Source organism: Ambystoma mexicanum, chromosome 7p, assembly GCF_040938575.1.
Source record: "Ambystoma mexicanum isolate Mex_15411 chromosome 7p, UKY_AmexF1_1, whole genome shotgun sequence".
NCBI classification, from domain to species: Eukaryota; Metazoa; Chordata; class Amphibia; order Caudata; family Ambystomatidae; genus Ambystoma; species Ambystoma mexicanum.
The window spans coordinates 493,550,516-493,576,376 of record NC_090939.1 but is presented as its reverse complement, the minus strand read 5'-3'; the positions used below and the strand labels follow the sequence as shown (position 1 = coordinate 493,576,376).

Genomic DNA, 25,861 nt, shown 5'->3' with positions numbered 1-25,861 from the left:
GCCCGTTGAAAGGTCCTTTACTTAACGCTGAACACGTTGCAGACACCTTGGAAGATACTTTACCCTACACCGAACATGTTGGAAACACGTCGGAAGGTCCTTTTTCTAAGCTTCCTCACATTGCAGTTCAAGCATTGTTCCAGTCTCCAGGAACGCTCGCCATTCCATCAGTAGCTCAACATCGCCAACACCCAGAGTAGCATAGTGACGTCGCCATTTTTGACTGGAGCCTCGACCAGCACCGTGCTCCCGGCACCAACCGTCATCGGTGCTTTCCACAGCAGAAATCCCTCCAAGGACCTGCCAGATGACCATCAACGCTCAAACCACGCCAAAGCTGCACAACAGGTACCACCGTAAATATCACTTCTGCAATTCTGCCTGTATAACGCTGCAGCCGCTCCTCTTAGGAGCAAAAGTCCAACGTTGGCCACCACAATCACATGCTTGTTCCTCCGGCCCCTTAACTGCTGCCAATCTCAGCCACCAATCCCTACTGAAACGCCAAACTCAAGTGCGCAAATGCCCTCATTTACTTTCCTCAGTCGCTTGCTATGGAGAATGGCAGAGCCAATAAAGGTGCGCAGCACTGCCCCCCAAATCACTTCAGGTGTCCCTGCCTATCCAGAAATGCAGGACACAGGGTGCGCTCACCTTGGGGCCGGATGGGGGAGGGCGGGGGGGAGTCGGGGCAGTGGATGCCTCTAATTCCACACTGCTTCCTGATGGGCAACTTCCTTGCCACCCTGGATTTCTGGTACCAGTTTGCTTCCTTTTCTGTACTTGCTTGGTCCTTCATCCTTTTCTGTTCCTGGTTCCAGAGTCAAATCCTTGTCGCCAGTGTTACATTTGAGGAATAGGGTTAGACAGATTACTCAGGAGCCTTAGATGACGTAGGTAGTCTTTACTTGGTTCGTAGTACACAGGTAAGTACAACAGGGTTGGAATAAGACAAGTTCATGGAAGAGAAACATCTACCGGTCCCCCTGTGCCAAGCATAAGTTCCCAAGAGACTTTTCTGGAATCACAGTAACTTACATCATAGCATTCTACCCAGCCAACACTCAATGCTCAACATTCCAGGCTCAAAAACACACAAGGAAATAACCAGAATAGGTAAAACCCAACACTCCCACAGATTCCTCATCTTAATAAATAACTCTATGCAGACTGGATTTGTAAATCTTTCAACAGCAAGAGGGAGTCAAATGACTCCAAATGGATTACTTCATAGTGATAATAGTACTGGTGGCATAGGTAGGGACGCCTGAATCGTATACATATGCAGTTGGCATTGCCATTTTGCTCCTGTTGCAACCAATTTACCCAATGCCTTGAGGCCAAGGCAAGGTTAAAAAGAAATGATTTTAAACAAAACATCCAAAAGGTTTTCAAAGGGGAGATGATGATAGACGAGGGAAGATGGCTTCGATTACAAACAACATTACAGAAGCAAGTAATTTGTACTTGTAATAGATAACTTCCTCCCACAGAAGTCCTCATCTTATGAAATACTACAAAAGCAAAACAGAATGGTACGAAAATAGTCACTAGGAAGCAGAACATTCAGATGAGAAGTTGCTGTAAAACAAATTGGTCAAAGTGAGCATCTTATCTTCCCCAGCAAACGGGTTAAGCCAGTAATGTTTAGCAAATTAGGAAGTGTAGACAATAGGTCAACCGGTCCAGAAATGTTAAACACTGTCTCGGGAGGATAGCTCAGGGGCCACGCGCTCACCTTGGAAGCAAGACGACGTGGAGCAACATAGGTTCGATCCCGGGTCCACGGTTAGAAACCTCTGGGTATTAAGCGTGTTAAAAATAACCAATTTCAATTACAATTCTTACACAGTCTGAAGCCATATTTCATGTTTGTCCTGTATTGCTGTACAAATTGAAAGAATGAAGGAATAAGAGGAAATGGACATAAGGCATGTACAAGATCAGGGTTCCTTTCGACAACCTAAACATCCCCCAAAGCAATCCTGAGGGCAAACTCCTTTTAGTGCAACAGTGGACATTTGTTGTGCAGAGAGGCAAAATAGAGAAACCCAACATTTGTCAGTAACCACCTGCTGCTAATCACACTAACAAGACCTTGCCTCTTGAATACTGTGGATATCAGCAAAGACGATATGCTCCACTGCCATAGGAGCTATAGAACATGACAGCTTGTTTTGAATTGCCAGAAACAAGCCCAATAACACCTCATTGCACAGAGCAATAAACTCACAACACCACGCTTATTTATCACAGTGATGATGCGCAACAGGATGTGAACATCATTTCGCAGGATGGGTGAAAACCCTGGATGGCCGCCAGCTGAACTAGAAACAAATTAATAAATTACTAACCTCTCGATAATGTTCTTTGTGACGGATGTTTCTCCCACTGTTAGGGAGAATTATCTTAAAAAGGCTAATTTCCCTTACCTATAGAGTCCCCCAGCAGCTTTGCTGGATTTCAGGGTTTTATTTTTTTACTCCTACTAAGAGTGAGACTCTTTTTCCCACTCTTAGTTGTATTTTGATGTGTGTCTCAACCTATTTTTGTGCTTATGGGCTATGGTGTTTTTCTCACTCTCTAGGCATAATTGTTTTACATGTGTGTTACACAGCACCCTCAGTGCAGTAACACAGGGGTGTCATAGTGACCCCCAAACATAGACTCCATAACCTGGGACTGACTACTGTCTCCCAGGGCATGCAAAGTTACCATTGACTTTGCTAGTCAATAGTTATGAACAAAACCAGTACACACCATCTTACTATGGAGGTACTTGAAAGGGTTCATAGTTTTTCCCTGGTGTTCATTTTCGAAAGGGTACTGTCCAGTCCCTCTCTCCAAAGTTTCTGGCTGGTGGCAGTGGTTACTACCGTAAATATTCGACCGCAAATATTTTCCTATGGGATTTTCCCATTGTTCGAGGCTACCACTTTTTATGATAGCCTTTAACATACTGCCGGATTATTTTATTATTAACTTTACTCTGGTAGGATTTTTTTGCAAGATCTTTAATAATATTTCTTTCTCGTGTCTTTCTCTGTAATCCAAACCGAGGAAGGGGCCCTTTGTTTGTCCTTTTGGTGGGCTTCTGGACAGAAGCCCTCCTTTAGGCGCTGGTGAGTCTGGGGTAGACAGGATGTGTAGGAGGGGGAATAGGCACCCTGGACAGGGTTGCCTAAGCAACCCAAGACGCACTCTACCCTGATAAGCTTGGGGGTTATCCGCCAGGATAACCACCCTGGTGTTTGAGTGATAGCTAGGCTGAATGAATGGGGGTTATTCTGCATAAAAGCAGGGACCTGCAGACTGGAAGACAGACGTTGCCAATTGACCTAAGAAATCCAAAGAGGAGAGAAGCCGAAGACATCTGCAATGACTGAACCACCGGTGAAGCCCTGCTGCAGATCCTCACCACTTTTCTCCAACGACTAGAGAAGATCTTCACCTGCAAGAGCCTTCTTTCCTTGAGCTGAGGGGGCCAACCAGTTCGCCAATCCCCTTCCCGGACCTGCCCTGGTCGAATCTGTTAGGGAGAATTCTCCTTCAAGGGCTAATTTCCCTCACCTAGTGAGTCCCCCAGCAGCTTTGCTGGATTTCTGGGGTTTATTTTTTCCACCTGTTAAGAGTGTACATCCTTTTTCCACTCTTATATGTGTTTTGGCCTGTGTGTCTTACTCATTGTGTGATCTTGAGCACTAGAGCACACCACTCCAGGTGCCCCTGCTCTTGTATAGGGTTACACAGCACCTTCAGTGTAGTAACCCAGGGTTGTCTTTAAGAGTTCCCTCCGACTCCATTTCGCTGGGGCCGACTACTGTCCCCCAGAGAAAGGTAAAGTTGCCATTTACTTTACATAGTAACTTTTACCACAGACCCAGTACACCCCATCTTACATGGAGTACTGGAAAGGGCTAATCTGTACCCCTTTTCTGCCTGTACGGCCCTGAGCATTGTTTCGCTCTTAACATTTAGACTTGGCTGGTGGCAGTGGTATCTACCCTAACTTTTCTACCGCGATTATATTAGATAAACGTGGTAATGCTTTTGGCTATTTTAGCAGCCTTAAGCATAAACCCGCTTGACCAAATCGTCTTTCTTTTGGCTCCGGCTGGGTTTATTCACCATTTCTTTTTGTTATAGTCCTTCTTGTCTTTTACTTTGCGCAGTAAACCAGGTTTGTCTTCTTTGTTCACCGTCTTTTGGCGGGCTTCTGCAGAGAAGCCTTCCTCTTGGCGCCTGGGTGTCTAGGTAGACTGAATGTGGGGAAGGGGTGTAGTCACCCCCTGCACAGGGTATCCTAAGAAACCCAAGTCGCACTTTGCCATGATTGGCTGAGGTGGTTGTCCAGGCTGGACAACCCCCTGCTGCGTGATTGACAGCCAGGCTGTGTGAATGGGGGTTTTGCGCATATAAGGCAGGTCTCTTGGGCTAGAAGTGAAAGTCGCCACTGGAACTACAAGGAACCGAAGAGAAGCGGAGAGAACGACGGCTGCTGCAACTACCCCGCCCGGTGAAGCCCTGCTGCAGTCCTGAGCTATCTACCCTTCAACGACTAAGAGAAGATCCAGTCCGGAGTCTTCTTCCCGTAAGCCTGGTGGGGATAACCAGCTCATCTTCTTCATCTTCAACCAGAGGTCGCCGTCGTGGTCGAAATCGCGGCACACTGCTGTAGTGGTCTGGATAGCCACTGGATGAGCCCCTCCTGTTTTTAAGGAGAGCACCTTTTATTCGTTGTCGCTGCTGCCGGCTTCATCCCTGTGTGGTGCAGACCCCCTCGAGACGTCCTCCTTCACAACGAAGCTCCAGGAATCGTGGGTCTGCGGGGAAACCAACAGGAACAACTGCCAAGGCACCAGCTGCACCATTGGAATAAGGTACTGTGTTCTGCTTGAGGAAACTGGGTGAACCTCTTTTGTTCATCTTCAAGGCTTGCCCTTGTCTTCCCTCCTTATAACGTTTGCTTCCGAACATTGACAATATCAAAGTACTCTTGGCTAAGTTGAATCGTGAACTGTCTAACGGTGTGATCTTCGGCAACAGGCCTCCGGTGTCACTGGAACTTGGCTCCGGCCCTTTGACTTTTGAACTCCTGTTTCTGAGTGTTTCTCGATTCTGTCTGCCTAACCAAAATATTGCCTGTGATTTTTGCCCCCAACTCCCTCTGGGTATCTCAAGCGCCGAGTGTGTTTTTGCCCAGGTAGCATTTCATGTCACGGATACGTGTTTATTTAGTAGACCGAACTGTCAAAAAGTGATCGCAATCGTATTCGCGGTATCGTGTTTTGTTCATAACACCGGTTCATTCAAACACAGGGTACTTACCTTGAGACATCCTGTACAAAGTGAATTGGTTAGTTGTAGTGTATTTAACGTGTGGTTTTATTTAAAGTTTAATAGAAGTGTTGTGTTTATAACTGATGGTTTAAAAAATAAATGTACTTATAATTTTTTACCTGAAACCTTGAATCAGTGTTTGCTTGAGTCACAGTAATTGTGGTCCCTTTGTGTAATCTCTGCTACTGCTCATATACTCTTGAGATAAGCCTGGCTGCTCCGCCACTACTACCACTCTGATATAGTAGTACAGGCTTGTACCAAAGGTAAACTTGTATTGCCACCTGTAGTCTTAATTGTCTGTAGTGGTCCCTAAGGGCACTGCACGGAATTCTGCCTAACAGAATCGCCAGTGCCAAGCACTAGGAGACCGGATAGCAGGCACCCGTCCACCACGACCGCAATTTAAAGGAGCGCACCTTTTATTCTGTTTTGGCATCACCACGGCCGGCTTCTTTCCTGGGCAGTGCAGTGACTCGAACCTTCCTCCACGAGAGCCTCTCTTCCTCTGCTGGATCTCCCGAACTGCCAAGAACTACCGCCGCCGCAGGAGCCTCCTCCACTTTCAAGGTACATTGTTCCGCCAGGCCTCCCGTTTCGTTGGGTACTGCTAAAGGTGTTTTAAATCCTTTACTTACCTTCTGGGCTGGCCGTCCCTATCCTCTAACATTATCATTTTACCTTCTGCAACCGCATTTTCAATTGTTAAACAAAGACTTGACTGCAGCTACTAGAACCGGCTTATTGACTCTGGCTATTACAGTTACAACTGCCTTCTCTAGATTGCTTTTATAAAGAAATGTGTTGGTGCACCTAAACTCTTATAACAACCTTTCCTTCCCCTTTATATGTTGAAGTGCCATTTTGCTTGGTTTTCACCCAAGTATTGCTTATGCTAAAGTACTGCCTTGCCTAACTTGTTCACAATCCAACTGGGAAGTGTTGCTGGCGTGTTTAGGAGTCTACCCCTGAATAACTTGACCTTTCCCTCCCTCTGAAGAAATTGTTAGAGTGCCATTTCTGCTTGGTTTTACACTGTGCCATTTTGCTCAGTTTTCACTCTTGCTCAAACTGGTCTACAATTTAAATAGGGAGTTGTGTATACTTTTCTTAACTGTTTTAACTTGCTTTAATAATAGTGATGTGTGTTGATTTAAGAGTGTGTAAAATAAATATATATATTCTTTTTGATACAAAGCCTTGGTCAGTGTTTCCTTGTACCATAGTACTGTAGTCCTAATCTTCTGTAGTGCTCCCTAAGGGAACTGCATAGGATTCTGCCCAAACCCACGTCTACCTCATCTGTGATACTCCATCTCCAGCTGATTTTCAGAAGCGTTTAGCCAGGGGATGCAGCGCAGCTTTGTTCAATGCCTTGACCTGCCGCTCTCCAAATAGGATGCGGGAGACAGTATAAATCGAGGTGCCACGCCCCATGACCTCAGCTCCGTCTTTTACCCACAGCACTCTGTTGCTGAGAGACCGCAGAATCTATGAAGTGTACGGAACAAGTTACTTACCTGTAACTGTTGTTCTCCAGCATGGGTCTGGCATGGATTCACATGCTCATGAATATTCCCCATCGTCAGGCTGGGAATCCTCGGTAAAGAAAAAAAAAAAATCAGTATCAGTTTAGTTTCTGATCTGTCTTTCTTAGTAGTAACCAATCACTGGTCTCTGGGTCATACTGCCCCCAGCCAATGACTGCACTCTCCCTAAGCCCCGCCCCTGGCAGCCATCCTCAGATTTGGTAGCTCGTCCTCGTAAAGTGGCAGTATGACCAAGTGAAGAGCCGCAGAGCGGTAGGAGGGAGGGTTCGCATGTGAATCCATGCCAGACCCATGCTGGAGAACAACAGTTACAGATAAGTAACTTGTTCCTTCTCCAGCATGGTGTCTGGCATGGATTCACATGCTCATGAATATAGAATACATAGCAGTATACACATGAACAACCACAGGAGGTGGCAAGGCTCAACATTAAGCATTACATAAACTCAACATTAAGCAACTCCTACCTCCTCACCAGGCCCACCTTCAGGTGAACAGGTTGCGCAGCACTGCTTGGCCGACTCTGGACTCCTCCCTGGAATCACGGTCAAAGCAGTAGAACTTCGTGAAGGTGTGCGTCGACCTCCACGTAGCAGCCATGGAGATGTCCAGCAGGGGCACACCAGACAAGAATGCCGTAGTAGCAGCAATCGCTCTGGTAAAATGGACTCTCGAACGGCTGGGCCATGGTCGGTTTGCCAACCGGTGACAGTGCATGATGCAGCCGGAGAGCCATCTGGAAATGGAAGCCTTTGAGAGTGCCTTCCCTTGACTCACAGGTCCAAAGTTCACAAAAAGCTGTGATGTCTTCCGAAAACTCTTTGTGCGGTCCACGTAGAACTTCAGCGCTCTAGCTACATCCAGCGAGTGCAAAGTCCTCTCGGCCCGCGACGAAGGCGACGGGAAGAAAACTGGCAACACCAAGGGTTCGTTGAGGTGGAAGTCTGACGGCACCTTGGGCATGAAGGAGGGGTGTGTCATCAGCACCACCCTCATCTCGTGGAAAGTCAAGTATGGAGGCTTGCAGGATAGGGCCTGGATCTCTCCCACTCGTCGTGCAGAGGTGATGGCCACAAGGAACGCTGTTTTCCACGACAGAAATTTCAATGGTGCCGAATGCAGAGGCTCGAATGGCGGCCCCATGAGCCTGGTCAGCACCACATTGAGCTCCCACGCCGGGGCCGGAACCTTCACCGGCGGCAACGATCGGAACAGTTCCTTCATAAATTCCTTCACCAGGCGATGAGACCACAGGGATGACCGTCCTGTAGTTCTGGTGTAACGGGAAATCGCTGCAAGATGGATCTTGATTGAAGCGTGAGCTAGGCCCACCTTGGCCAGCGACAGCAGATACGGCAGCAGTTGAGGGGCCGTAATTCGCAGAGGGTTAATCTTCTGTGCACGGCACCAGACAGAGAACCTCTTCCACTTGAGTCCGTAGCGCTTCAGAGTTGAGGATGCCCTGGCATTTGCAAGCACCACCTTGCAGTCCGCTGGGATATCGTACCCTCCAAACTCTAGTGCTGCAGGAGCCAGGCCTGCAAGTTCAGCGACTCCGGGTCGTGATGGAGGATGGCGCCTCCTTCTCTGGAGAGAAGATCTGCGTCTGTCGACAGTCTGAATGGGGAGGGGGGGGGGGGACGCTGACCAGTCCAGAAGGTCCGGAAACCAGATCTGTCTCGGCCACACCGGTGCGACGAGGATCATCCTGCACCGGGACCTCTTGAGTTGGTTGACGAGTCGGAGCAGCAACGGCAACGGGGGGGAATGCATACAGGAACAGGACGTCCCAGGGGAACGAGAAAGCATCGCCCATGCTCCTCGGCTGGGGAAACCTGCTGGCGAACCTCCGGCACTTGGAGTTTGTCGCCGTCACAAACAGGTCGATCTGGGGTTTGTTCCATCGTTGGAAAAGTCGATCCACTTGATCCTGACGCAGCTCCCTGCTGAGTGAGTCGGCGATGACGTTCTTTATTCCTGCTAGATGGAAGGGCACCAGAAACATCCCATGGGCGACGGCTTAGTGCCACAGATCCTGGGCCTCCTTGGACAGGGCTAGGGATCTGGTGTCTCCCTGCTTCCGGATGTAGAACAGTAGGGTGAGTTCTAAGGACCACCTTGTCTCTGTGAAAAGTAGTGATTGGTTCTGAAGCGACTAGTGCCTGAATTTTGCTGACCCTGCGTGCAGACCCACCAGGAGGGCTGTCTTGATGGTGACCAGCCTGATGTCCGTGGACACCATTGGTTCAAAGGGTTGTGCGCTAAGGCGCCCAACACTACATTAAGGTCCCATACAGTGTGTGGCTTCTTGATAGGCAGGTAGAGCCTGGTGAGGCCTGCCAAATGCCTTTTCACCACCAGGTTGGAGCATGCAAATACCTCCTCCTCTGAGTTCTGGTAAGCACTGATGGCCGCCAAATAGGTGCAGCATGTGTCGATTTGCACTCCTGAATATGCAAGGTGTGCAGAGAAGGATAGTACGTCGTCCAATGAGCATGTGAGAGGATCGACCACCATGGACTCCGCCCAGTGGCAAAACCTAGTCCATTTGCTTTTGTACTGGCTCCTGGTAGCATCGCTCCTAGCACCCTGTATGATGTCCAGGTTAGCCTGGGAAAGACGCAGATGTTTTAATGTGACCTGTTCAGGAACCACACTGCAAGTGCTAACTTCTGCGTGGTGGAATACCCTGTCCCCCTGCTGGGACAGTAGATGAGCTGGGCCCAGTGGAAGGTGATTCGGAGGTTGGTCCGACAAGCTGAGCAGCTCTGAGAACCATTGCCTCGCCAGCCACCAAGGAGCTACCAGAATGACTCTGAGGTGCCAGGACTCCCTTATCTTGCAGATCACCCTGTGTACAAGGGGATTGGGAGGGAACGCATATGCGTTCATGCAGTTCCACTGTATCTGTAAAGCATCTCCCAGGTAACCGGGACCCTGACCCTGCCAGGATGCGAACTGGTTGTACCATGTGGCCAAGAGGTCCACCTGTGGATGACCCCATCTGTTGACGATCCCCTGGAGGACCCGATCGTTAAATTGCCATTCGTAATTGTCCGCGCCTGTCCGCCTCCAGGTTCGATTCCCCTGGGAGGTGGATTGCCGTCAAGTGGATGTTGTTTGCCCGGGCCCATTCCCACATGCTGACCGCCAGAGTGCATAGAGGAGGGGACCTGGTGTCACCCTGCTTGTTGATATAATACATGCTGGTGGAGTTGTCCGTCTGAATGAGGATAATTTTGCCACTGATGAGCGGTATGAAGGCCTTGAGAGCCAACCAGATGGCCTTCAGCTCCAGCCAGTTGATATGTGCCTCCCGTATCTGAAGGGACCAAACTCTGTGGTTGTCCAAGGTAGCTCCCCAGCCCTCCAGGGAAGAGTCCGTGGTGATGGTAACCTGTGGGGCTGGTTGACGGAATGGTCTGCCTATCCTCAGGTTGCAGTTCATGCTCCACCAGGCCCGGTCCTGGTGGAGAACCAGAGAGATGCTGACGAGTTCTGCCTGGGAACCCCACTCCTGATTCCATGATGCCACAAAGTTCAACTGCAATCTCCTCATTTTGAGCCCTGTGTAAGGCACAGCTAGATGAAATGCTGCCATGAGTCCCAGCAGGTGCTGGTAACACCAAGCTGAGGTCACCTCCCTGGTGTCAAAATCGCTTGTGGCCCTCTTGATGGCTGAGATCTTGTTTTCTGAGGGAAAAACTCTCTCTAAGCTTGTATCCCAGATGAGTCCCAGGAAGGCCAGACTCTGCATTGGCTCAAGCTATGACTTCTTGAGCTTTATGGAAAATCCCAATTCGGGTAGCGTAGTCATGAGGGCAGAGGCGGTGTGCTGGACCGCCTCCGGAGATCTCGCCCCGACGAGCCAGTCGTCTAGGTATGGATATACATGGTGCCCCTGGGCCCTGAGAAGTGCTGCCACTGCATTCATAAGTCTGGTAAAGACCCTATGGTCTGAATTGAGGCCAAAGGGTAGAACCTTGTATTGGAAATGAAAGCCCATGATTCGGATCCTCAGGAAGGATCGATGGGGCTGCCAAATCAGACGTGCAAGTATGTGTCCTTCAGATTCAGGGAGCACATCTAGTCTCCCTTGCACAGTGTCTCCGCAATAAGTGCTGAGGTAACCATCTTGAACTTTTGAAGCGGAAGGGAAAGGTTCAGGGTGGAAAGGTCAAATACAACTCTCAGGCCAGCCTGGTTCTTCTTCTGTATGGGGAACATTCTGGAGTAGAAGCCTATGCCCTCGCTGGAAGGCTGGGACTTCTTGCACTGCTTGACTCTGTACGAGCGATCGAATTTCCAATAGAGTTGTAGTCCCAATCTGTGAGAGTGGAAGGGAGAAGGGTGGGGAGGGAGGTACCAGTAGGCGGTAACCCGAGGACACTGATAGGATCCAGGAACCTTACATGCCAATGCTGTGCATGAAGGGCAAGCCTGCCCCCCACCGGAGACACGTGGACCCGGAGGGTAGGGTCATGCCTTCTTTCCCTGAGGCTGGGAACTGAAAGAAGCCCTTATTCCCCACCTTATGTTGCTTGCGGCGGTGTTGACTCAGTGAACAGTCCGGCTGCCTGGACTGTCGTTCTTGGGAGGCCCCGGAACCGGCCGAAGGCCCGCCCCTTGTTGGAACGGGTGGAGAGATGTAGGAATGTCGACAGGCTCCGCTTGGGAACCCCTCTCCTGATTCCATGGGTTTGCGAAGTGCAGCTTCAATCTCCTCATCTTTTTTTTTTTTAAACTTTATTTTTGAATTTTTAATACAAACGCACCAACATGGTGCTCTGTGGAAACCATTGGAAAAGGCAAAAACGGAAGAGGGGGGGGGGGAAAGAGGGGGGCAAGAGAGGAAATGTAGGGAAGATAGAAGGACGAAAAATAACATAACATTACCCAATCTCGAGTTCCCCTTCAAGGCCGCCTTCCCTCCCACCCCCACAGAACGAAAAAATGTCTGAAACAGTCTTTCATCAGAGTCTGATAATTTAAAAATTCAGTGTAGTGTTGAGGATCTTAGTTCCATACTCTCCTTTCAGGTACTAGTTGAATCGGAGTCCGAAGATTCATTACAATTTAGCTGGTATGCAATATATGGTCCCCAGATGTCGGGGGGGCAGGGGGTGTGTGCATGCAGTGGAAGGCTTCTTATAAATTTGTTTTCCACGTCCTGGCAGTATGTTATATCTTTTTTCCAGTCTTCGATTTTGGGTAGTGGGCCTCGGCTCCATGACATGGCGATCCTCCTTCGAGCCAACACCAGAAGAAGTGATGCTAATTTACGTGCTGCTGGTTGAAGGTATTTGGTGAGACCCAGAAGGGGCCCCAGTGGTAGTGGGGTCACCTGTTCGCCTATGAGGTCGTCAATTGTTTGCAAAACCGAGTTCCAGAAACGCCTTACGCCAGGACAGTCCCATGCTAGGTGGAGGAAGTCCGCCCGGGCCGCTGCACATCTATCACATTGGGCCGACGTTTCCGGGTGAGCTTGTGTTTCTTAACTGGGGTATAGTATGTTTGGTGTACAAAATTGAAGTGTATTAGTTTATAGCGGGTGTTTACTGCGACCTTTTGAGTTTGACATAGGATATAGGACCAGTCCACCGTGGGTATCGTTTCATGAATGGCAGTTTCCCATTTTAGCTGTGTTTTAGGGTTGGGTTTCCCAATATCGACCACCAGGGATTTATATAGCAACGAGACTAACCTCCCCTGCGCCTGAATCGTGTTCTGCAATAACACCCAAGTAGGGGGTTGTTTGGGAAATGAGGGGAATATTTTGTGTAAGGTGTGACGTAGTCTAAAGTAAAGGAATACATCAAGGGAAGTGTCTTCGCCCCTGTCTTTGGCCATTTGTGGGGTTAAAAAAGTGCCCTCTGGGAACAGGTCTCCAAAGGAGTGGACATCAACCTTGTCGGCCCATATCAGGAATACTTTTTCATTCGTGAGGGGGATACCAGGAATAAATCTGATAGGTAAAAGCGGGGAGAATCTTACGTCTACACCGTATTTGGCCGCCATCTTCTTCCAGATTGCGTATGTAGACAAGACTGTGTTGAGCGTGCTGTATGGAACTGGGATCTGACTTATGACGGCACTTAGCAAGTCGGGCGAGGCCAGGGCTCGTTCACCTGCACGTGTGGGCGAACAAAGTGAGTCCTATACCAGAAGCTCAGGAAGTGAGCCTGGGCCGCCCTATAGTATTTTTCTATGTCTGGGAGCGCTAGACGACCTTTCGACGTCGGTAGAACTAGTGTGTTATACGCGACACATGCCGGTTTACCCGCCCATATTAGCTCTACGACTGCCGACTTGACCTTCTGGAGAAAGGATCTTGGGAAGAGTAAAGGGATGTTTATGAATACGTACAGAAGCTTAGGAAGAATGACCATTTTAGTCAAGGACGTTCTACCCCAAAGCATTAGTGGTAGCGTTTTCCACCTGTGTATGCGTTCCTGCAGGGAGTTTAGTGTGGCACATAATTATCTTTATAGATCTCCTGATGGTTACGTGACATGTAAATACCCAAATAGCGCACCTTAGAGTGCTCCCATTTAAAACCATGATCATCAATAAATTCAGTTGTATTGGGAGTCACGGGGAATACTACTGATTTGGAATTATTAATTTTGAGACCTGACATTTGGCCAAATCTTATCACTTTGCGCATTACAGGGTTAAGATTCACTTGGGGGTCACTGACTAACAATACAACGTCATCAGCATAAAGAGAGAATCAACCTGTGGGGGCCCACTGTAATACCACGGAGCATGTGGTTTTCTCGTAATCTCGATGCCAGGGGTTCCATAACAAGGGCGAATATCGGGGCCGAAAGCGGGCAACCTTGTCGTGCTCCCCGCTCTAATGATATACTCGTGGATCTAGTGTTTCCTAGAGTGACATATGACTGTGGGTCGTTACATAGCAGCGATATTAGCTTGATAAAGAAACTGCCAAAGCCCATTTGCTTAAGCGTCGCCATCATGAATGGCCATTCTACAGAGTCAAACGCCTTCTCGGAGTCGAGCATTACCGCAATTGCTTGTAGCGTTGGATCTACGGCCTCGATGACTCCAAACAGTCTCCTGATGCCGTATGTGGTATTGCGTCCCGGGATGAATCCGGCCTGGTCTCCAATCACCAGAGCTGGCATGAGAGGGAGGAGCCTTGATGCGAGTATTTTGGCTAGGATTTTATGGTCCAGGTTGATTAAGAAGATCGGCCTATAGGATGCGCAGACATCTGCGGGTTTTCCGGCTTTATGCAGCACCATAACGTTAGCTTTGCGGAGTGTGGGGGGGAAGGCTTCCACGCTCGATTGCTTCTCCATAAACGCGAAGCTGGAGTGGGGCGAGGATGGAGGCGTGGGCTTTGTAGAACTCTCCAATGAGCCCATCTGGGCCCGGTGCTTTCGAATTTGGGAGGGATTTTATTGCTTCCAGAATTTCCTCCTCAGTCAGTGGTGCGTTCAGAGGTTCTCGTAGATCTGCCTCCACCCAGTACAACTGGGTGTCGTCGAGATACTCTTGTATAGCTTTGGGATCTGAGATACCTGTGCAGCTGTACAGTTTCTGGTAGAAGTTCCGAAATGTGAGAGCAATGTCCTCCTCTGTGTACACTCCCTACCCTTGATAGTCTTTAACGCATTCAACTCGAGTCGGGGTTCTGTCCATCGACAGCAGCCGGGCTAACAAAGCGCCTGGTTTCTGTCCTTCTCCATATTGTCGGACCGGGAGACCGCGACCCAAGAATTTTATCTCTCGTTCGGCCGTTTCCTTGAACTTCAGAAGTTCTTCCTTCAGTTTGGCTTGGGTGTGCGGGTTTGGGGTCGTGAGGACCTGGAGCTCTAGTGTCTTCAGACGTTGTTCACTGTCCGATAACTCTTTGCGGATCCATTTTAATATGCCATTTTTTTTTAGCTAGGCATATGCCACGGACGAAGCACTTCAGAGCTTCCCAGATGGTACCTGGTGAGTCAACAGAGCCTTCGTTTGTCTCGGTGAAGGCCATTATTTCTTTGCGCAGTTCGCCTGCGAAAACTGCGTCGGTAAGTGTGCCTGGTTTGAATCTCCAGTTAAGGCTGGGAACTGCTGTGTTCGCTAGGGAGACCTCGAGAGTGACCATTGAGTGGTCAGACAAGGTGCGTGGTAAAATTTGACTCATCCCCCATTCGAATGGGCTGTGGGGGGACGCCAAGATGTAATCAATCCGGGAGCTAGTGTTATGGACAGCGGAGTAAAATGTGTAGTCCCTCGCGTCTCAGTTGTGGTGCCTCCAGGTGTCGGAAAGGCCAAAAGTCTGGCAGATCTCCCGAACTGGAGCACTGGCTTTGGACGGATTCCCCGCTGTGTTGTGGGATTTATCAAGTCTGGGATCAATCAGTGTGTTAAGGTCCGCTCCCCATATAATGGTTGCTGCGTTGGCCTTTCCTAGTTGGGACATCACCCAGGTAAAGTTGTTTGGGCTGTCAGTATTTGGTGCATAGGAGTTCACAATTATTACCTCCTTTCCTGCGATTAGCCCCCTCACCAGCAGAGCTCTGCCCTCAGAGTCTTTCTGCGAGTCCATTACACTGAATTTTTCGTTCTATCTATTAAGATTGCGACTCCCCTGGCATAGGAAGAGTACAATGAGAAGTACCTGTGACAGCCCCAGGATTTGGCCCAGTGCAGTTCCGGCTGTGGCAAGAGGTGGGTTTCCTGCAGTATGGCAATGTTGATTTTGTGTCTGCGGAGGTACTGGAAGATTCCCCTTGCTTTCGCTGGCTGGTTGCCCCCACGGATGTTCCAGGTGGCGACTAAGTTTTGGCACTGTCATCAGAGCGATCTGGTGAGTTCAAGTTTGACAGGTCCGGATAATGCGACTGATGGTTTGATCCGTATGAGTGACTGGAGGACTTGGCTTCTGATCTGACTGCTTCGTGTAGCGTGATCGTTGTGGAATGGGAGTGCGGGGTATAAGGCGGCCGTACTGAACTTGTATCCCTCCCTTGAGTGGGCAACCCACAACTGGCCCACGACGAACAGTCCCTAATAAAACAAACTGTCAACATTGCTGTGCAAGGGGCGCTGGTAGCCCTCCAAGAGGAGGTTTGCTCCCTCCCACTGTTACACTTTTATCTCGCGATGGTGAAGTTATTGTGTCGATGGAAAATGGACGCCTTCGATTAGTTTTTGCATCCGGAGGTAACGTTATGGCGGGTCTCTTCTTGGTCGGTGTCCCCTTTATGGGAGACCATTATTTTGGACTGGCCTGCAGCCAGTACGAACCAGGTAGTCGCTTGTTTCTTCAGGCGTGCTAAAGAACTGAGTTTTTCCCTTGAATTGGATGCGAAGTTTCGCCGGGAACAGCATCGAATATTGGATTTGTTTTTCTTGCAGCCTGCGTTTCACCTCTGTGAACGACCGTCTCTGAGTCAGGACTGCTTGTGAGAAGTCCGGGAAGAACTGTATCTTGTCTCCCTCATACAATAGGTCCCCTTTGTCCCTTGCGGCCCTGAGGTTTGCGTCTCAATCCTTATAGTTTAGTAGCTTCGCTATGATGGGACGCGGGTTCGCTCCCGGGATAGGTGTTGAGTTAGGGATTCTGTGGGCTCTTTCAACTACAAAAAGCTTAGAAATGATCTCTGGGCCAAATTAGTCAGTGCTGATCCTCTCCACGTGGTCCTCCATCTTGGAAGTCAGTTGGTGCTCTCTGACTCCGACAATCCTTATGTTATTGCGCCGGGAGCGACCTTCCAAGTCCTCATTTTTGGCCATTACCGCTCTCATTTGCGTCTCGAGTGAGGACACTCTGGTCGTCAGCGCTGACGCCCCGTCGTCAAGGTCGGAGACCCTCTGCTCGACTGCATCCAGCCGGTCAGCGTGCTTGTCCAACCGGTGTTGGAGCTGGTCTGCTTTGGAGGAGAGTGTATCCAATTTGCTTCCTAGGCCACCTATGCCGGCTTTAAGATCAGGTAGTATCTCCCTGATGTCGAAGTCCTGCGTTGCTTCTCCGTTATGTGGTGGGTCCTGGGTGGGGGATTGCGATCTACTGTTGGGGGGCCCTGTTTTGGTAGAGGAGCAGCTTTCAAAGGTCAGCTTTCTCTGTGATCTATTGGTTTTCCCCATTCTTGTTGTGGATAGGGCCGGCTGTGTCCCCGGAAGCGATGTGGCCGGTTTTCGGGACCAAGACTGTATAGGGTACCTCAATATGATATTCCGAACCCCAGGCCGACCAGAGCTCCCCGCTATATTTTGTTGCTCGAGTCCGGGGTGCCGCTCGCTGCCGAGTGTTCCCCTCTGTCCCCTCCGACGTGCACACTGGTGTCGCGCCTCGGGACCCCCTCTGCAGCTCTCCTGTCCTTAGTGAACGGGCTTCCGGGCCAATGCCGCCACAAGACTTGTGTCGCTTGCTTGCTTGTCGCACGGGGGAGAGAGGGCTATTCAGCCTGCCTGCCGTGCGTGTGTATGAGGCTTAGGGGTGTGCAGGACGCTCGTACGTGGGCTCCCGCGGGTCGCGGCCAGTTGCCTCTACGTTCTTCCTGGTGTGGGTGTTGGGCCGCTCGCACTTCAGGCCGTACCCGGATGCAGCGGTGACCGCAGGGCCCATCCGGCGGTCCCGGATCTTATCCTGAAGTGGGCGCCACTCGGATGTTGTAATCGGGAGGCAGGTTCCTCCCAGCCGGCTGCCTTCCCGCTCCTCCGGCCCTCCGCGCCTGAGCGGAGGCCGCGTCTTCAGGCCTGCAAGAGGAGGGGGTGTCTTTTCCACCGTGTGTTTAGAGGCGGGTTCGTAAACGCTTCGCCTAAATGTTGCTGGCGTTAGGGCTTCATATCACCATCACGATGGCTGCGATTGATCAGGATCTCGGGGGAGCTTCACGGAGCTCACAGGGAGGCCGCCATCTTGGACGGCTCTCTAGCGCCCTCTCAATCTCCTCATCTTGAGTTTTGTGTGGGGCACGGCCAACAGGACCACGGCCATAATATCCAGCAGGTGTTGGAACCACCAGGCCAACGTCACTGTCCTAGAGAGGAAGTGAGTAGTGGCTCTCTATTACCATGATCTTGTCCTCCAAAAGGAAACCCTCTCTCTGAGCTGGTGTCCCAGGAAGTTCAGGCTCTGCATGGGTTGCAGCAAAGACTTCTTGAGATTGATCATAAACCCCAGGTCGTGGAGTGTGCTCATAAGCGCGGAGGAGGTGTGGAGAATGCCCTCCTGAGTTGAAGCAGGTATGGGTACACGTGTTGGTCCTGGGCCATTAACCTGGTAAATACCCCGGGTGCTGAGTTGTGGCCGAAGGGTAGCACCTTGTATTGGAAATGGCAGCCCATGATCCTGAACCGTAGAGAGGACCGTTGTGGCTGCCAAATAGGGACGTGTAGATACGCGTCCTTCAGATCCAGGCAGCACATCCAGTCTACCCCGTTCAGTGTCTCTGCAATGAGTGCTGGCGTAACCATCTTGAATTTTTGTAGCGGAAGCGAGAGGTTGATGGTGGAAAGGTCCAACACAACCCTCAGGCCAGCCTGGTTCTTATTCTGTATGGCGAAAATCCTGGAATAGAAGCCCAAACCTCGCTGGGAGGCTGGGACTTCCACCACTGCCTGGCTCTCGACGAGCGAGCGGATCCACGCCAACAGAGTTGCTGTACCAATCTGTGGGAGAGAAGGCAAAGAGGGAGGAGAGGAAGTGACTGGCAGGCGGTACCCTGTGGATACTGCAGAGGATCCAGGGGTCCAAAAACATTTGGTGCCAAAATTGCATGTGGAAGGCAAGCCTGCCCCCCCACTGGAGACACGTGGACCCGAAGGGGCGTTTCATGCTTCTTTCCCTCTGAGGCTGTTGCGGAGGAGGGGGATTGGAAAAAGCCCCTGACCCCCCTTTTGTTGTTTCCTCCGGTGCGAACTAGGTTGTCTGGACCTCTGTTCTTGGAAGCCCCGGAACTCTCCAGACGTCCGCCCTTGTCGGAGCGTTGATGTCACTGGGTGTACACCTTAGGCGTGCCGTTCGTAAGAATAGATAAAGACTTTGCGGTTTGCGAGCAGTTCTTTTGATCTAATTCTTCATCTGTCGGGGAGTGGAAGAGGTCACTAGCCTCGAATGGAAGGACGAATATGCGTTCTTGGATGTCAGGGTTAAACTCAGTAGCCCGGAGCCAGGCCGTCCTTCTCATGTCCGTGGCGATGCTGAAGTCCTGGCCATAGGTATCGATATGGGCCACCATGGACTCCATGATGTCATGCGCTACCAGCCTGGCTTCTCCTAATCCCGCCTTGCAGCAAGCTTGGCTGTGTGGCAGAAGTTCCGGAGGAAGTCCGCAATTTCCCACCAGAGCCTTTGGTTAACGGCTGCCAGCATGGCATCGGCATTGGCTTGACGCAGGTGCAAAGAGGCGCTGGAGTACAGCTTTTTCCTGTACGCCTCCAAGATCTTCTCCTCCTTGCCTAGCAGTGTTGAGGAAGAGGAAGCCAAGGACGACAGGCTTAGAGTAGAGTGAGCCGCAGCAATCACTGAAGAGTGTGGTTGAGGGTGCAGTGAAAGCAAGAGTGTATTCCCCTCTATCTGCCTGTACTTGGCATTGAGGCGTTGACCGACAGACTGGGCCGGGTGCGGCTTGAGCCACCCCTTTTTGGCCAGGGCCACAACGTCCTTCTGCATCAGTATCCCCCATCTTGGTAGGGGGTCTTAGGGTGAGGACTTCTGCCAAGACCCCCTCCTTGGGCTGTTCGACATCGGGCTGAGGAAGGCCCAAATACTCGGCCAGCGCCACCAGGCGTTCGTGGAAGGCCTTGGCTGAAGATGGCGTGTCGGGGTCCTCCTCCTCGTCTGTGTCCACCTGAGTGCTCGGAGGATCTGGATCAGGTGGAGGGGTACTGGGCGCTGTGGGCTGCAGTGTGGAGACCGGAGCCGGTGGCTGTTGCAAGGGCTGTTGAGGAACTGCCTGCGGAGGAGCCGGCAGGGATAGCGAGGGCTGCGCTGAGGCCTGAGGCACCAGAGCCTATCTAGGAATGACTATGGGTGCCGGTGGGAGGGCCGGAGGGAGCGTGGCGTCGGAGGACCAAGTACCTAATGAAGAGAAAAAGACAAAGATAGAAGTATTTCGGGGGAAGAGCGCGTGGCTTTTACATGGCCGAAGTCAAACCCAGGAGCGAGCACTGGTGAATTTGGCCTGTTCCCATCGACGCAGAAAAGGGGACTGAGGCGTGCCACTGGTGGGCAAACTCAGGCGAGCGCATGCTCCCAGGGCCGCGCAACTCTAAATTTAAAGGGGAAGAAGATTGTTCTGGTGAAAAATGTTCCTTCTCCAGTCCCTCGCAAGGGACACCCATACAGTATGGAGGAAAGATTCCTCATCTTGATAGACTCCCCAAGCAGTTAGAATAACAGAGGGCAGAACGTTTTAAAAAAGTAGATTCTAAAGAACCGCCCTACCAAACCGTGCATCTGTTCCCTGTGCAACATCCAAGGCATAGTGCTTGGTGAATGTATGCAAGGATGACCAAGTGGCTGCCCGATATATGTCCCTAAAAGGAACCCCTCTTTGGAGGGCTATAGAGGCCGAAACCACTCTGGTTGAGTGGGCCCTGAAGCCGATTCTGAAATTCGAGAGCGTGGAGAATTTCTCTCAACGTCACCATTCTGAATTTGTATTTCCTCAGGAACTTTTTTGGAGCCATGAGGTCCAGAATGGGACGGAGACCTCCACCCTTCTTGGGTACCAGGAAATACCGGGAATACCAGTCTGATCCTCTCTGTTTGGGAGGTACCACTTCCACGGCACCCTTTGACAAGAGGACTCTCAGTTCGTCCGAGAGCTCATGTCCTGGTTGGATTGGGGCGATGGGGGTCTGTCTGGTGGTCTTTTTAGAAATGGCAAACAATAACCCCACTGAATCAACTGCAGGGCCCTGGCGTCGTATGTTATCTCCTGCCACTGGGGCCAATGCCCTGCCAATTGTCCACCAACCGGTACATCGTGGGAGGGGAAATCAAAGCAGCTTAGAGGGTGCGGGCACCCTGCCTGGCTTGTGGGAGCATGTGTCTTTCTGCCAAAGGGTACGTAACGTCAATATAATATGGCATTTATAACGCGCCTATACACAAGTGTTTCAAGGCGCGATAGCCCCTGCATCTAGTGGCGAAGCCAAAGGCAGATTCGGCCGGCTGTGCCGCTAGGCCCAGTGATTTAGTAGCCAACTTGGATTCTTTAAACTTCTCCAAGGATTCAACAGCTTTTTGACCGAAAAAGCATGTCTCACTCAAGGGGCATGTCCAGCAGCCTGTTCGGAACATTCAGGGAGAAGCCAGAAGTTTTCAGGTAGGCCTGCCAGCTCATTACCACTGCTGAACCCATTGATCAGTTAACAGTCTGCTACGTCCAGGCCCAGTTGCAATGACTGTTTGGCTACCTCCTTCTCATCCTCCACCAGCTGTAAAAATCCATCCCACATGGCACCCTCAGGGATGCATTCAGCAGCATGTTCCACAGCTTCTGCTGGCTATTTTTGTGGCTTTGAGCATCATGCTGCCAGAGGTGAACACCTTTCTGGACAATGCGTTCAATTTCTTTCCCTCTCTGTCCAGAGGCAGACTGGAAGTGGATGCCACAGGTCTGGTGGAATAACAGGCCCTTGCGGGGAAGGGTGTGTGGAGAGGAAAGAAGTGTCTCCTCTTGCCGACCTATACTTCCCTGAAAAATTGGCATTTGGGGGAATAGTGCAAGGGTGCTGCAATAAGGAGGATAAAGGGTCTGCAATGGCTGGGTTAAATGGCATGTTATGCTCAACTGTGAGATCCTCGCCCAAGATATCAGTGAGTTCATACTCTTGAAGAGGTGTGGTAAACACCTTCAATCCAAGGATGTCAACAACGCTGTCAACCAGAGCCCTGAACTTGACATTAGCATGAGTATAGGGCTAGTTTTGCTACAACTCAAGGTCTGGGGAAGTATCTAGGCCACTAGCATCCTGTAAACCTTGAGCCAGGCCCAGTAAATCGGCCTAGTTGTCAAAATAATCGATGCCGCTAGCTCCCGTGTAAACGGGGTCGACTTGATCATGGGGTCATTGATGCTGAAAATGGACTGCATCGTGTCAAAGAACCCTGCTTTTGACAACAATATAAACGTACCATCGCCGCCTGTCGGCACTGAGGGCTTGACCGCCGATAGAATAGGTTTCAAAGCCAAGATGGCTTTTGATGCCGATGGTTCTTTCGCCGCTGACGGAGTGGCTGACTTGGAGTCGGGAGCACCGAGTGCCACTTTCACCGCCAAAGCTTGCTGGTCGGGGGCTGGAGCAGCACCTGCAGCAGCTTGCTGTCTAAACAGTCAAAGTATAGAAGTTTTAAAACGTTCCCACTCTTCCCGAGTGGTCGCCCAAGTCGAGGGCTTACCTCGTTCCGACAAGCTGGACTGACGCCGATGACTGTGGTGGTGCTGCTTCTTCCGCGAGGAAGACAAGGAATGGCTCCTGGAATGGGACCGTTTCATGGGCTTTTTGCAATGTTTTTCTTTCCCCCTCTCGGGTGTGGGATCCTCAGTCTCTGCCTTGGAAGACCGGACGAGAGACCATGCCAGAGATTTGGCAGACGGTTGACGAAAGGCCAGTTTCCCGGGACTCACATAGGGATTTCAGCTGCATTTTTTAGCATGACTTGCATGCCTCTGTATCGTGACCAACAACTAGACACCACAGACACACGTCGTGGGTGTCGGTTACTGACATTTTGGCCTCGCAATCGCGGCATCGCTTGTAGCCCGAAATCCAGTGAGACGATATCATGTCTAGGTTTTCTGAGGGAAAGGAATATATATTTTTTTAAGTCGAGAAAACTTGAAGTCGCGTTCCCAATGCAGAGTGCAAGCACGCGGAAAAAAAGGAACTGAAGCATGGGGCGTAGTGATGTGCTATATGGGATACATTACTCACCGTAATCGGATTTCTGATGCTTGCATCTGCTTAGATTCACATGCTGTGCATAGGCCAACATCTAGTGGAATCTGCAGAGTATTACAGTTGTTGTTTTCGAAACTCAAAAAGGGACGTTGACAGGACGTGCCAGTAATACTATCCCTAGTGTGACGTCCACTGTACCCATGATCCCTCACGTGTCGAGGTCCCTCAGATGTGTTATTTTTCTGACATGAGGTAGCACGAGGTGTAGCGCGAGTACAGTTGTATCCAAGCAGATACGTATCAGACAAGCTCATAAGCATCCATGCGCCTTCTCTCTGAGGGGAGGAAGGGTGGAGCGCATGTGAATCTAAGCAGATACAAGCATCAGAAATACAATTACAGTGAGTAATGTATCCCTTCTGAGGCTTGTGGAATCTGCTTAGCTCACATGCTGTGCATAGACTAGCGAGCAGTGGCAGAAGGAGGTGGGATGTGAGGTTTATGAGCGAATAAATGTCTTAGAAACGATTGTCCAACTTGTGTATCCATCTTGGAATGAGTGTCAATGCAGTAGTGCTGAGTGAAAGTATGTACAGAGCTCCATGTAGCTGCCTTGCTAATACTGTCTAAGGGGACATTTGCAATGAAAGCCAGAGTGGCTCCTGTGCCTCTAGTGGAGTGAGCCCTGGGTGTAAAACGCAGGGTTTTATCTGATAGGGAATAGCACAGCTGGATACATCTGACTATCTACCTAGAGATGGAATTCTTAGATAAGCGGTCACCTTCTCTGCCTGGTGCTATGGAGACAAACTATTGATCTGTTTTTCTTAGCGGTCTGGTCTTGTCTACGTAGTAGAGGACCGCTCTCCTCACATCTAGTGTGTGGAGTTTTACCTCAGCTAAGCTGTTGGGCTCCTGGAAAAAAGCTGGTAGCTCAATCGACTGAAATTTGGAGATGAATTCAGGGGAGAACCTAGGGGAGAGTACGTAAAACCAGCTTGTCTTTGTGTACAACAAAGAAAGGATCCTGCACTGACAATGCTTGAATTTCACTAACTCTTCTTATGGAGGTGATAGCCAGTAAGAAGGCAGTTTTATAAGTCAGGTGTTTGAGACTAGACTTGTGCATAGGTTCGAAAAGGGGTCCCATGAGCTTAGCAAGTACCACATTGAGGTCATAACCTGGTTGCGGGTTAGAAATTGGAGGGTGGAGTCTCTTTACTCCTTCCATAAATGCCTTGATGATCGGTACTTTCCACCATGAGACCTTATTATGAGAGGTCGTGGAGGCTGACAAAGCTGCCAGGTGGACCTTTAGGGAGCTGAATATTAGTTGAATTAAATGCAATCGTGTAGCCGGTCCGATAGCACAGCGAGTAGAGCACTCGCTTTGACATCTGTGCAGAACCCGCTGATGCAGGTTCGATTCACGGCAGGGCCAAACTCAGCCTTCCATCCTTCCGAGGTCAATAAATGAGCACCACACACTGTGGGTAATAAGCAGGGCTCAGATACCCGAGGGTTCGTAGCGCTATATAAATGCTAAATTAAATTAATCCTGCATCTAGGAAATGGAGCATATAAGTTAGAATGTGTGTTACATTCTGTGGGGTTGATTTGTTTAGGCTGGCACCAAATTACGAATCTTCTCCATTTGTCAAAGTAGCAGTGCCTAGTGTTCGGTTTCTTTGATTCTTTCAAGATATCCATGCACCTCTGTGGCAGGCTGAGAAGGCCGAACTCTATGACTTCAGGAGCCATGCTACCAAGTTCATTGAGTGAGGCTGTGGGTGCACTGTTAGTCCCTCGTGCTGGGTGAGTAGGTTGTACTGGCACAGGAGTTTGATGGGATCGCACATCGCCAGTTTGCGCAGATGTGGATACCATGGTTGCCTTACCCACATACGAGCAACTAGGATAAGTGTCATCGGTTCCTTGTGTATTTTATTCACCACTTTCTTTATGAGGTTTTGGGGGGAAAAGCGTAAGCAAATGTCCCTGACCAGTTCATCCATAGGGCGTTCCCCTTGGGGCCTGGCTGGGGGACCCTGGACGCGGAGTCTGGGCATTGACTGTTTTTGCTTGTGGTGAATAAGTCTATAGTGGGGAAACCCCATTGAGACAAGAGGTGTTCTACGGCTCCTTTGTGTAGATGCAACTCGTGTTTCTCTGGTAGGGGGTCTCTGCTCAATGAGTCTGCTAGAGAGGTGAGTTCCCCTGGAACATGTTGAGACTACAGGAACATCTTCCGTTTGAGTGCCCGTTTTCAAATTTGCTGCGCAAGTATTTATACATTTGAAGAACGTGTACCCCCCTGTTTGTTGATCTAAAACATTGCTGTAGTGCTGTCTGTTAGGTTCTGCACAGATAGGTTTGTTAAATGGGGTTCAAATGTCTGGAGGGCTTTGAATACTGCCAGATGTTCTAGCAGATTGATGTGGTTCTGAGCTACAGTGCGAGACCACAGACCCTGAGCTGTGTGGTGAAGTTAGTGAACCCCCCACTCTGCCAGTGAGGCGTCCGTCGTGACAACCGCCTGCACCTCTAGATCGTAGAAGGGTTTTTCTTTCGTTAGTTTTTCCCTTGTCCACCAGCGAAGATTTTGTACAAGTGTTGGCGAAACGACCACTAGATCGTCCCACTGACCACTTTTTCGCCAATCACTCTTGCATGGGACGCATGCGCAGGCATGCCTGGGGAACCAGGTAAATGCAGGATGCCATCATGCCTATTAAACGCTAGCTTTGCGCACCCTTATCTGGCGGCCGGCCTGATAATGTGGTATTTGCAGTAACACATTTTGCACTCTTTCCTCTGATGGCAAGATCAACCCCTCTTCTGTGTTTAAGACAGCTCCTAGGAATTATTTTGAAGTGCTTGGCACTAGGGTGACTTTTTCTCATTGATGGAGAAGCCCAATAATAATGCAGTCACTATGACACAGTTACTCCCTTCCTGCTTCCCTGGAGATACCATCCCAACCACTGCCTTGCAGAACCTAGCATTCAATGACCAGTCAGAATGTCAACACGCCAGGAACTACTGAGCCGAAAATCTTCCCCATTTGCTGGACAGTTAAATAGGAAAACCGCATT

The 25,861-nt window shown here is 50.2% G+C and overlaps 1 protein-coding gene across 10 annotated transcripts in view; it reads right to left on the bottom strand.

Moving 5' to 3' along the window:
• The window catches only part of CASK (calcium/calmodulin dependent serine protein kinase), a 2,777,982-nt gene that overhangs the window by 557,557 nt on the left and 2,194,564 nt on the right, over positions 1 to 25,861 (bottom strand). The window lies entirely within an intron of this gene.